The sequence below is a fragment of the Hypanus sabinus genome, chromosome 9 (genome assembly GCF_030144855.1).
Source record: "Hypanus sabinus isolate sHypSab1 chromosome 9, sHypSab1.hap1, whole genome shotgun sequence".
Classification (NCBI taxonomy): domain Eukaryota; kingdom Metazoa; phylum Chordata; class Chondrichthyes; order Myliobatiformes; family Dasyatidae; genus Hypanus; species Hypanus sabinus.
The window spans coordinates 10,878,391-10,891,498 of NC_082714.1; the positions used below are offsets into that span (position 1 = coordinate 10,878,391).

The 13,108-nt window shown below is 36.9% G+C and overlaps 1 protein-coding gene across 1 annotated transcript in view; it reads right to left on the bottom strand.

The window, feature by feature from the left end:
* LOC132398968 (uncharacterized) overlaps nucleotides 1–13,108 on the bottom strand; it is a 101,466-nt gene that overhangs the window by 28,444 nt on the left and 59,914 nt on the right. The gene's annotated exons all lie outside the window — the stretch shown is intronic.

The following is a 13,108-nucleotide window of genomic DNA, read 5'->3' on the forward strand; positions in this document are numbered from 1 at the left end:
CAATAATAAGAGTACAGCTTGGGATACTGTTGTAAGGGATGACCAACTGGGGAGAGCCACAGTGACTGAGCAATGGCTACACGACAAAAGGTTATACTTGAGCATCTGGCAAATGTCTTATCTGGAAAGGGTCTCTAGTTCAGCAGATGATCAGGAGAGGCCTCATTGCATCCACTTATAAGCGGTTTAATCCAGCAATTCCTGAGGAAAACTAGTTCACAAAACGGAGGTTGCAGAACAGTCTGACAAAATGGTGGCTTCCATTGCTTCTACCACATGGTTAGTAGAAAGATATTTGGTTTGCTTTCTTCCACTGTCCTTGTCTCATTACTTTAAATTATATTTAATTATTTCATGGCCACAAGACAACATACCTATACCAAACATCAGGAAAACATCTGTTTTTATATTGCCATACAATCCTTCCTTGGCCATGTCTGTCCAACAACATGCCTGGACTAGGGCTAAATTATGGTAGCCAGTGATCCGAATACTCTGCGTATCTTTAGTAAGTGGGAGGAAATTACAACATCTGAGAGAAACCCACACAGTGACAGGGAGAACTTGCAAACTCAACTCAGGCAGCATCAGAGATCAGAATTGAACCTGGGTCTGTGGAGCAGAGAGGCAGCGGAATTTACTCACTTATCCATTACCCCACAGCTCCCCGATTCACCAAATATTCCAGTCACCTGGCTTCACTTTTCCCCTCCCAGTTTCTCAGTTCATCATGCTCTTCTCACACCCACCTTCCCCTCACTTGGCTTCACTGACAAATTCCCTCTTGTACTCGTTCCACTCCCCCACCTTCTCTTTCTGGCTTCTCCTCTCTCCCTTCCAGTCACAATGAAGGGTCTTGGCCTGAAATGTCAAGTCATAATTCCTCTCCATGGTTGCTGTCTGATCTGCTGAGTCCTTTCTGTGTGTTATTCTGGATTTTCAGTATCTGCAGAATTCTGTATGTTAATGTTGTGTCTAAGACCATTAGAATAACTTAGACCCTTAGAGCCTTACACCCTAGAATAAGAACCCTCCAACAATGTTGAATGTCCATACTTATTTACTGTGCCTGAGAAGTTTAATTTTAGTCCAACACTCATTTCCTGGATTAAACTGATATATCATACTCCAGTAGCCTCAGTTTTTGCTAACAATCAAAGATCTCTCTTTTTTCATTTATTTTGGGGTACTAGACAAGGCTGTCCTCTTAGTCCATTATTATTTGATATTGCTTTAGAATCCTTGCCAATTGCTATTAGAGAATCACCAAACATTTTTGGCACTACTCGTGGGATGGATATACATAAGTTATCATTATATGCAGATGATTTATTATTATTTATTTCTGATCCTGAGAAATCCATTCCTGCAGTTATATCATTGTTGGCTCAACTTAGTAATTTTTCTGGGTATAAATTAAATCTTAATAAGAGTGAATTGTTTCCTTTAAATAGACAGGTTCCAATTTATGGAAATTTACCTTTTAAATTAGTTAATGACTCTTAGGGATTAAAATCACAAAATATTATAAGGAGTTATTTAAGGTTAATTTTTTACCCTTAATTGATCAGATTAAATGTTTGTTCACTAAATTGTCACCATTATCTTTATCTCTGATAGATTGGATTAATGCTATTAAGATGATTATTTTACTCAAGTTTTTAATATATATTTCAAGCGGTACCAATTTTTATTCCGAAATCTTTTTTTGCTAATGTTGATTCAAAAATTTCCTCATATATGGCAGAATAAAAATCCTAGATTAGGTAAAATATATTTACAGAAGGCAAGGAAGGAAGGTGGATTGGCATTGCCTAATTTTAGATTTAATTATTGGGCAGTTAATATCTGATATCTGATATAGACAATAGACAGTAGGTGCAGAAGTAGACCATTCGGCCCCTTGAGTCTGCACCGCCATTCTGAGATCATGGCTGATCATTCACTATCAATACCCAGTCCCTGCCTTGTCCCCATATCCCTTGATTCCCCTATCCATCAGATATCTATCTAGCTCCTTCTTGAAAGCACCCAGAGAATTGGCCTCCACCGTCTTCCGAGGCAGTGCATTCCACACCTCCACAACTCTCTGGGAGAAGAAGTTTTTCCTCATATGTTGGTTAAAGGATTGGGATATATCTTTTAGCCCTCACTGGGTGAACCTGGAAATTAAATCTGTACAAGGATTTTCACTGGGTTCTATTTTAGGGTCTTCTCTTCCCTTTGCTCTTTCTAAATTGCAGAAACGATTTGACAATCTGATAGTTAAGCATACTTTATGTATATGGTTTCAATTTCAGAAATTTTTTGGGCTGAATCAGTTTGTTTTAAATATTCCTATTGTATCCAATTTCTTTTTTTATCCTTCTATTATAGACCAAGCTTATTCAGCTTGGAAGACTAAAGGACTACTACGATTTTCTGATTTATTTTTGGATAATTGTTTTATGTCTTTTGAACAATTATCTAATAAATATAATTTGCCTAGATTTCATTTTTTTTTAGATATTTACAGATTAGGAATCGCTTAAATACTGTACTTCCTACCTTTCCAAATCTTGAGTCTTTGGGTATCTTGGAGAATTTGCTAGAACTAAATCCTTCCCAGAAAGGGGTAATATCAAAACTCTACAATATAATTATAAAGATACATTCAGAGCCCCTCTATAAGATTAAAAATGATTGGGAAAGAGAACTTAACCTTACTATCCCTATTGAGAATTGGGATAAAATTCTTCATCTATATGTGTTTATATTTATATTTAAATTTATATATCTATAAATTTATCATCTATATGTGCTAAACATTCATTAATAGTTTAAAGTTGTGCATAGGGCTCATATGTCCGAGGATAAATTGGCTCATTTTTATTCCTATATAAATCCTATTTGTGACAGATGTCATTCTGAGATAGCGTCTTTAACTCATATGTTTTGGTCTTGTCTGCTTTTGAAAAAATATTGGAAAGATATTTTTGATATTATCTCTGTGGTATTGAACATTGATTTACAACCTCATCCTAATACTGCAATTTTTGGCTTACCAATGATGGACTCAATCCATTTATCTTCTTCTGCTTGTTGAATGATTACATTTCTTACATTAATGGCTAGAAGATCTATTTTACTGAATTGGAAAGAAATTAATCCTCCTACCATATTTCATTGGATTTCTCAAACTATGTTATGTCTAAATTTAGAGAAAATTAGAAGTGGTGTATTTGACCCTTCTATTAAATTTGAAAAGATATGGAAACCATTTATTCAATATTTTCATATGATGTAATGTGACCCTGATGCAAGCCTATTTGTTTTTCCAGTTTTGATTTTACATATGTTGAGGGGATCGGAGCTGACAGCAATGATGATTTTGTATTTTTGTTAGATATTATAAACAGCCCATTTTTTCATCATTTTCTTCCCATTTTTTTCCTTTTTTCTTTTTTTTCTCTTTATTAGTTATTAGGTTGTTAGATTAGTTTTTCTTTCTTCTTTTTTCAATCTTTTTATTGTTGTTATTAATATCAACAAAATAAAATTGGTACATAGATAATGGGATTACAAACATACACAATTCAACTGAACATGAAAGAATATATAAGCAGATTACAGTATAAATGGGTATTCCCAAATCATAGACGATACAATATAAAAATAAACAAGCCAATCCTATGTATATCATAATATATAATAAAAAACAGAAAAAAGAAAAAAAAGAAAAAATATGTAAAAAAACTAATCTAATAATCTAGTAACTAATAAGGAAAAAAACAAAAAGAAAAAAGGAAAAAGAAAGAAAAAATGGAAAAAGAAAAAGGGCTGTTTATAATATTTCACAAAAATACAAAGTCATCAGTGTCGTCAACTCTGATCCTTTCAACATATATAGAATCAAAACTGGAAAATCAAATAGGCCTGGAACAGGGTCATATTACATCATATGAAAATATTGAATAAATGGTTTCCATATCTTTTCAAATTTAATAGAAGTATCAAATACACCACTTCTAATTTTTTCTAAATTTAGACATAACATAGTTTGAGAAAACCAATGAAATACAGCGGGAGGATTAATTTCTTTCCAATTCAACAAAATAGATCTTCTAGCCATTAGTGTAAGAAATGCAATCATTCAACAAGTGGAAGAGGATAAATAGAGTGAGTCCATCATTGGTAAACCAAAAATTGCAGTAATAGGATGAGGTTGTAAATCAATGTTCAATACTGCAGAGATAATATCAAAAATATCTTTCCAATATTTTTCCAAAAGTGGACACAACCAGATCATATGAGTTAAAGACACTATCTCAGACTGACATTTATCACAAATAGGATTTATATAGGAATAAAAATGAGCCAATTTATCCTTGGACATATGAGCCCTGTGCACAACTTTAAACTGTATTAGTGAATGTTTAGCACATATAGATGATGTATTAACTAATTGAAGAATTTTATCCCAATTCTCAATAGGGATAGTAAGGTTAAGCTCTCTTTCCCAATCATACTTAGTCTTCTAAAAGGGCTCTGTACGTATCTTCATAATTATATTGTAAAGTTTTTGATATTAGCCCTTTCCAAAAGGGGCTTAGTTCAAACAAATTCTCCAAAATGCCTGAAAACACAAAATTTGGAAAAGTAGGAAGTTCTTAAGAAATAAGTACTTAAGTACAGTATTTAAGAAATTCCTAATCTGTAAATATCTAAAAAATGAAATCTAGGCAAATTATATTTATTAGATAATTGCTCAAAAGACATAAAACAATTATTCAAAAATAAGTCAGAAAATCGTAGTAATCCTTTAGTCTTCCAAGCTGAATAAGCTTGGTCTATAATAGAAGGATAAAAAAAACAATTGGATACAATAGAAATATTTAAAACAAACTGAGTTAACCCAAAAAATTTCCGAAATTGAAACCATATACATAAAGTATGTTTAACTATCGGGTTGTCAATTCGTTTCGGCAATTTAGAAAGAGCAAAGGGAAGAGAAGTCCCTAAAATAGAACCCAGTGCAAATCCTTGTACAGATTTAATTTCCAGGTTCACCCAATGAGGGCTAAAAGATATATCCCAATCCTTTAACCAACATATCAAATATCGGATATTAACTGCCCAATAATAAAATCTAAAATTAGGCAATGCCAATCCACCTTCCTTCCTTGCCTTCTGTAAATATATTTTACCTAACCTAGGATTTTTGTTCTGCCATATATGAGGAAATTTTTGAATCAACATTAGCAAAAAAAGATTTCGGAATAAAAATTGGTACCGCTTGAAATATATTTAAAGACTTGGGTAAAATAACCATCTTAATAGCATTAATCCGACCTATCAGAGATAAAGATAGTGGTGTCCACTTAGTAAACAAACATTTAATGTGATCGATTAAGGGTAAAAAATTAACCTTAAATAAGTCTTTATAGTTTTTTGTGATTTTAATCCCTAAGTAAATAAAAGAGTCGTTAACTAATTTAAAAGGTAAATTTCCATAAATTGGAACCTGTCTATTTTAAAAATTCTCTTATTAAGATATAATTTATACCCGGAAAAATCACTAAATTGAGCCAGCAATGATAAAGCTGCAGGAATGGATTTCTCAGGCTTAGAAATAAATAATAATAAATCATCTGCATATGATGATAACTTATGTATATCTGTCCCATGATTAATGCCAAGAATATTCTGTGATTCTCTGATAGCAATTGCCAAGGTTCTAAGGCAATATCAAATAATAATGGACTAAGAGGACAGCCTTGTCTAGTGCCCCGAAATAAACGAAAAAAGGGAGATCTTTGATTGTTAGTAAGCACCGAGGCTACTGGAGTATGATATATCAGTTTAATCCAGGAAATGAATGTTGGACTAAAATTAAACTTCTCCAGCACATTAAATAAGTATGGCCATTCAACTCTATCAAATGCTTTCTCTGCATCTAATGAAATAACACATTCTGAGGTGCTATGTGAAGGAGTATAAACAATATTCAATAGTCTCCTAACATTGAAAAAAGAATAGCGATTTTTAATAAAACCGGTTTGATCTTCCGAAATAATTTGGGGTAATACCTTCTCCAGCCTGGATGCCAATAACTTAGAAAAGATCTTGGAATCTACATTCAATAAGGATATTGGTCTATAGGATGCACAGTCAGTAGGGTCTTTATCTTTCTTCAATATTAAAGAAATGGAAGCTCTATAAAAAGATTGTGGCAAATTGCCCAGTCTAATATCTTCTTCAAAAACCCTGCATAACCAAGGAGAATGAGCAGCAGAAAAACATTTTAAAAATTCCACTGTATACCCATCTGGACCTGGTGCTTTCCCAGAATTCATGGAGGAAATAACCCCTTTAATTTTTGCATCCATGATAGGAGTTTCTAATATTGAAAGATCATCTGATGATAATTTTGGAAAATTCAATTTCCCAAGAAAGTCACACATAGTATTACCATCTTGAGGGAATTCAGAATGATCCAGGGAGGTATAAAAATCTTGAAATGATTTATTTATCTCATCATGGTTAACTGTCAGATCCCCATTCTACTGACGGATCTTAGTAATTTGACGTTTAACCAAAGCATTAATTGACTAGCCAACAGTTTACCCGATTTATCACTGTGTATATAAAAATCAGATCTGGTTTTCATTAATTGATTTTCAATTGAAGATGTAAGTAATAAACTATGTTCCTTTTGAAGTTCAACCCTTCGTTTGTAAAGCTCCTTACTAGGAGCAGTCGAATATTTCTTGTCAATCTCTTTAATTTTATCAACCAATAGAAGAGTTTCCTTCTTAATGCGTTTTCTCAGACCAACAGAGTAAGAGATAATCTGTCCACGTGTATATGCTTTAAAAGTGTCCCAAAGTGTTCTGCAAGAAATATCACCTGTGGAATTAATTGAAAAGAAGAAATCGATCTGTTCATTCATAAATTTAATAAAGTCCGGATCTTGCAGTAAGGCAGAATCAAATCGCCATTGTCTAGCACTAGAAACTGTATCCGTAAATTTAATAGAAAGTTTTAACGGAGCATGGTCAGAGATGGCTAAAATATCATAATTACAACCAATTACCGATGGAATAAAACAAAAATCAATAAAAAATAGTCAATTCTCGAGTAGGAATGATAAACATGTGAGGAAAATGAAAACTCTTTGTCCTTAGAATGCCGAAATCTCCAAATATCAAAAATTACATTATCAGTCAAAAAAAAGTTAATACAAGTGGCCGACTTATTGGGTAAATTCTGAGTAGATATAGATTTGTCCATCAAAGGGGTTAAACATCAATTAAAGTCACCACCCATTATTAACTTATATTCATTTAGATTAGGTAGAGAAGTAAATAAGGACTTAAAATCAGGACAATCCACATTTGGAGCATAAACATTAACCATAGCAACCTTTTTGTTAAAAAGTAAGCCACTAATTAACAGAAATCTAACATTCGGATCTGAAAAGATATCATGTTGGACAAATGCAATAGAGGAGTCAATAAAAATTGAAACTCCATTTACTTTGGCATTCAAATTCGAGTGATACTGTTGACCCCTCCAAAACCTAAAAAAGCGATAATTAGCCTCTTTCCTCACATGAGTTTCTTGTACAAAAATAATATGAGCAATAAGTCTTTGGAATACTTTAAAAATCTTTTTCCGTTTAATCGGATGGTTTAAACCATTAGTATTCCAAGAGACAAAATTAATGGTCTGAGCCATATTTCTAAAATCAACCCGTTGGTATATAAAGGGTTAATCAAATTATAAACTCATGCACCCGGAAGAGGAACAAAAATAAGGTGGGGACCCAGAAGTGACGACATCGCGGACATATTTGTAGTTTAAAATCAGCCCAAATGAGAAAGCTGAAAAAAAACTGGTAAAAGAAACATAAAATTTAGAAAATTTAGAAAAAGACCTCCCACCCCCCCCACCCGAGGAAAAAAAGAAAAAAAGCACCTCAGCCAAGGATAGGCTGGGAAAAGGGAAAAATGAAACTAAATCCACCCCCATATCAGCAGAAGACAACTCCGTATATAAAGGATATTAAAAAAATCCACCCAAACTCTAAAAAAATTATAATCACTATACTAAAACCAAACTTCTTAATATAATTGGTAGTAAAAAAACCAAAAAGAATATAATCACTAGTAACTTATAAACCAGGTTAAAACCCAAACAAACCAAAAAAAAAAATTAAACTGTGATAAGAGATGCATTATAGGAAGAAGATGAGAAGAAAAAATGGCGAAATCATAAAAAAAAGCCAAAAATATTTTAGAGTAAAAACCGCCATCTTAATAAAAGAAAAATTCACCTTCGAAGGATTAATAATAATAACCAAAGATAAAGTACAGTGGTTGAAAATAGAAAGATTAGTATGTCAAAAAAAACTTTAACTACAGTATAAAATATAGAGTAATAGCCAGAAACAAAATCTGGTTTTGGAAATAAAAACCATCTTGCACGATCAAAATCACTCATTTATTAGAGATGAGTGTCCGTAGCAGTAGGGAAGTTCTCCTTCAAAAAGCTTCTCGCTTCAGATGTAGAAAGGAAAACTCGACGTGGAGCATTCGGAGGCGAGATTCTAAGCTTCGCAGGGTATAAGAGCGCTGGTTTTAGATTTTTCTCATGGCATTCAGAGATCAGTTTAAAAAGAAGCCTTTCCTTCATTACTTCTGGATTAAAATCTTCTACTAATCGAAAATTGTCATCTTGAAATTTGACCATCCCTACCCGCCGAGCCACACGGATAATTTGCTCTTTAACATGCACATAGTGAAATCCGACAATTACAACCGGTGGTTTAGCCGAAGCACTCGGTGATCGACGCATAATTCTGTGAGCGCGATCGAATAACGGAGGACTGTCTGGGAATACAGAGGGGAACGCATCCTTTAAAAGTTGAGCAAAGTACTTCGTGGGGTCCCCTTGTTCAATACTTTCCGGGAGACCAAGTATGCGTAGGTTCTGTCTTCTGGACCGACTCTCAAAGTCGACACTCTTGGCTTTAAGTTTTCCACCTGTTTAATCATCGAAAGTAAGTTCTGCTGCAGTTCTTCAATTATCAAGTCTCGCTTTCGGGCATCTTCTTGCAGGGTTGCGATTAGAACTTGTTGCTGGTTAACTACTGAATCCGTCTTATCCATATAATCTTGAAAAGTCTTTATATCTTGTTTAAAAAATTGTCGTTGTTCTTCAAATTTTTGATTTAAAACCTCCAATAGCATTTCATAAGTCAGTTCAGTATGCTTAGGGTTGGTCTGTTTTTATTTCCATTTCCGTTAGAATTCTTCCCAGGTTCTCGCCCTTTAGATCTAAGAGCCATTTCTTCAAAAATTTACAATATACTCTTAAAGATAAGTCCAAGAATATAGCAAGAATCTTTTGGTGTAGGTACAAATAAATTAAATAAGGGTGATCATAGGTTAAGAAAAGTAAAGGTTATGGAGCGAATCTGAAACAGTACTCACTCCATGAGCGTCTCCTGCTGACTCCAGATTAGTTTTTCTAGCATAATTTTTTTTTATTTTTCTCTTTTGTTTTTTTTAATATAGATATTATGATATACCTAGTTTTGCTTTGTTTATATGTTACTTGTATCGTTCATGATTTGGGAAGACTCATTTATATTGTAACTATTGCTTATGTATCCTTTCATGTTCAGTTTAAATTTGTCTGTTTGTAATCCCATTATCTATGTATTAATCTTATTATGTTGATGATGATAATAATAATAATAATAATGATAAAAAGATTGGAAAAGAATCCACCAATCACATGGCAGCAACTCAATGCATAAAAGCAGGCTGAAATGGTTGTTATGAAGGATGAACAACTCTGATGGGCAGAAGGGTACAGAGTTGCCCATGTTCCCCCCCCCCCCCTCCGCGGGAGAATCACAAACTGTTACTTTTACCACACTGCTAATGAGAGGGAAAGAGAGACAAAGGGAAAACATACTGGGACTGGAACATCTGCTTCAGATAAGGGAGCGATAACACCTGGAGAGAGAGACTTGTTGACCCACCATATTATGACTCCTGAAAGACTTATGGCTCCGGAGAGGGCTGTTTACTTGGTACCATTCTGTTCATTAAAATTCCTCAGTGGACAGCCGGAGTGGGCTGGTTTGATGGGCTAAGCCATTCAAAACTGATTGACACCTGAGACCCTGTGAGTGGGGATAAAAGTGAGGTTTGGGGAGACACCCCTCAGACACACCAGGAGACACACTAGTGAGCACTGCTTGAGTGTTGGAACCCACGTGAAGGTGTGGGGCATCGGAGACCAAACAAAGGATCGGTCAGTTTAACTCAGTGTTTATAGCGTAGCCGGTGGGGGCTTGTGTGTGTGTCCACCCTTGCCTGGGTGACGAGTCCACCACGGAAGAACGGTCTAGCTGAAGGTCAGAGGGGTCATACTTGAATGGCTACAGCACATCGACGGATCAAGAACGTAAAGTGTCTCTCCCTCTCCCTCTCTCTCCAAGAACCAACAACTACCTCAGCACCTATGAAGGGAACTGAACTTTATACTTATAAACGACAATTCATTATCTCCTAGACATCGATAGAGCTTGTTTATTATTGATTATTATTATACCCACACTTTTAGGTTTAGTATTGCTAACCTGTATTATCTATATATTTGCATTGTTGATATTGATTTGTATATTTTACTAATAAACACTGTTTGAAAATAGTACCACCAGACTCCAACGGATTCTTCTTTCTTTGCTGGTCAGACACCCAGTTACGGGGTACGTAACACGGTGAAGAGGTTCAGTTAGTGTTCAGTGCAATTTGTAATGACGTACTAACCGGCAGTCTTTTGGACTATGGGAGCAAACCGGAGCACCCGGACTAACCCCATACAATCACCGGGAGGACACACAGTCTCGGAATTGTTCTCTGAACTCCGGACGTAAGAATCGAAAGGACATGTTCGGTTTAGTCTTCAAAATGTTTATATTAAGTACTTGGTTAAGTCTTACTCTTGGCGTAACCTGAGCGGGCTTATCAAAAGGGCGTATTACTGAATACATCTGGCAGTGGGAACTTGTTTTGGAAGTTGCCAAATTTTTTTGCAACTTTTCTCCCGTGTTTCTTGGAGTACTGAATTGAATTGCTAACACTCCCTGACTCGGTAGGACTGGTACACAGTGTCCAGCCATTGCTGGTCCGGGTCGCGACTCCTCTTACCTTCATGAGACTTCGGTCGGGCTTCTTCAGATCCAGGAGGTGCAGGTTCCCGATGATCGGAAGAGGAGTGGGTCCCGGAGGGAAGTTGATTTCCACGTGAGATTTAGACCCATTGCGAAAATAAACGAGAAACAACGCGGTGACAACGCAGAGAAGCACCAAAGTCACACCGTCCAGTGAGTAAACACCGTCGAACGACATCTCCGGCTCCCTTGGACTGACAGCCTTTTCCAGCGATCAGGAGCAGGATTCCAGGGAAAACACTGAGTGAACTCGGAAGTACTGTAATGACTCGTGCTGCAACTGGAGAGAAGTTAACTTAGTGTGGGCTGTATTAATACGCGCATCAGAGCAAATAACTTCGGGTGCCCACTGGGAAAAAGGTGACAATGCAATAAGGTAAAAGAGTATTCTGGAACGGTGGCGGTATCTGGGTGAAAAGTTAACGCATTAGGTTAGAGGTTATTTGACGTCAACGTGGTTAGATTTTGGCTTTAACCTGTGCCTATACAAGTCCGTTCTACTGTAAAATGGAAGAGGACAGTATAGTTGGACCACGACAAATCACTAAGCGGGAGCGTGAGAAGAGAGCTGCGTTTTCACTTGCGGTCGCACTCAAGATGAAGAACGCAACCCTTCGTGGCAGTTTTTCGGAGTTGGACAGCGACCAAGCACAGAGCGGGATTCTGGTCGCCCCACTCTCGGGAGGATGTTGGGGCTTTAGAGAGGGTGCAGGAGAGGTTTACCAGGATGCTGCCTGGTTAAGAGGGCGTGAGCTATCACGAGAGGCTGGATAAACTTGGGTTGTCTTCTCTGGAAGGGCGGGGCAGAGGGGAGATCTCAAAGAGGTTTATAAGGTTATGAGGGGCATAGATTGAGTTCAGTGGGAGTACCTGTTTCACATGATCGAAATATCTGTTACCAGAGGGTGTATATCGAAGGTGAGATGGGGTAGGTTCAAGGGGAGTGTAAGGAGTAAGTTTTTCCTTGTGGTGGATGACTGGAATGCGCTGCCTGGTAGAGGTGAATAGATTAGTGGATTTGAAGAGACGTTTGAATGGGCACATGGATGTAAGGGAAATGGAGGTTATGGTAGATGGGATTATGTTTGGCTCTTTTTGATCTGCTTTTTAGCAATTCAGGCGCAACATTGTGGGACGAATGGCCAGTTCTTGTGCTGTCCTCTTCTATGTTCTATGTTAGCAAACCCCAGTTAATGCCCAGGGGTAACAATATTTAACGGTAATCTTGTTAAGATCCCGAGAATCATTACAGGATCTTCTGCCGCCATCCTTCTTGGTGACAAAGGAAAGCCCAGCCCCTCTGGGGATGACAGGAGTCTGAAACCGCACTGCTCAGGCCTCTATGAGCAAATCGTCCATAGCCTGCCCAGATAGGGAGAACACCCTCCCTCGGAAAAGGCAGGAACCCGGCAAAAACTCAATGGAGCACTCACAATTACAAAGGCGTGGCAGTAAGGTAGCATTTTCCTTCCTAAAAACTGCTCGCAGTTCTGAGTACTGTATTCAGGAGGGACTCTCTGAACCTCATTAACCACATCTGACTCGGGAAGGTCGGACACACGTCCGGTGATCTTCGTTTTGACCTCGGCCGCTCGGGCTCACACACGCGATTCTGGGAAATCGATGAAAAACAAACATTCTGGCAGTCAGGCGACCACCCGGTCGATCACAGCGGACATGCTGAGAGAAGCACGGGTACCTGTAAGTAAGAGGGATCTCTACTGAATGAATCAGGTGGAAATATAATGTTTCATGGTGATTACCTATCCGAAATCCCAACGGGCCGGAATGTAACAAAACTTACCCGGCTCAACAGGCCTACTGTCCCGGGCGGTAACGGTAAGAGGATGATCAGGCTTGGAGACAGGGACCATATTG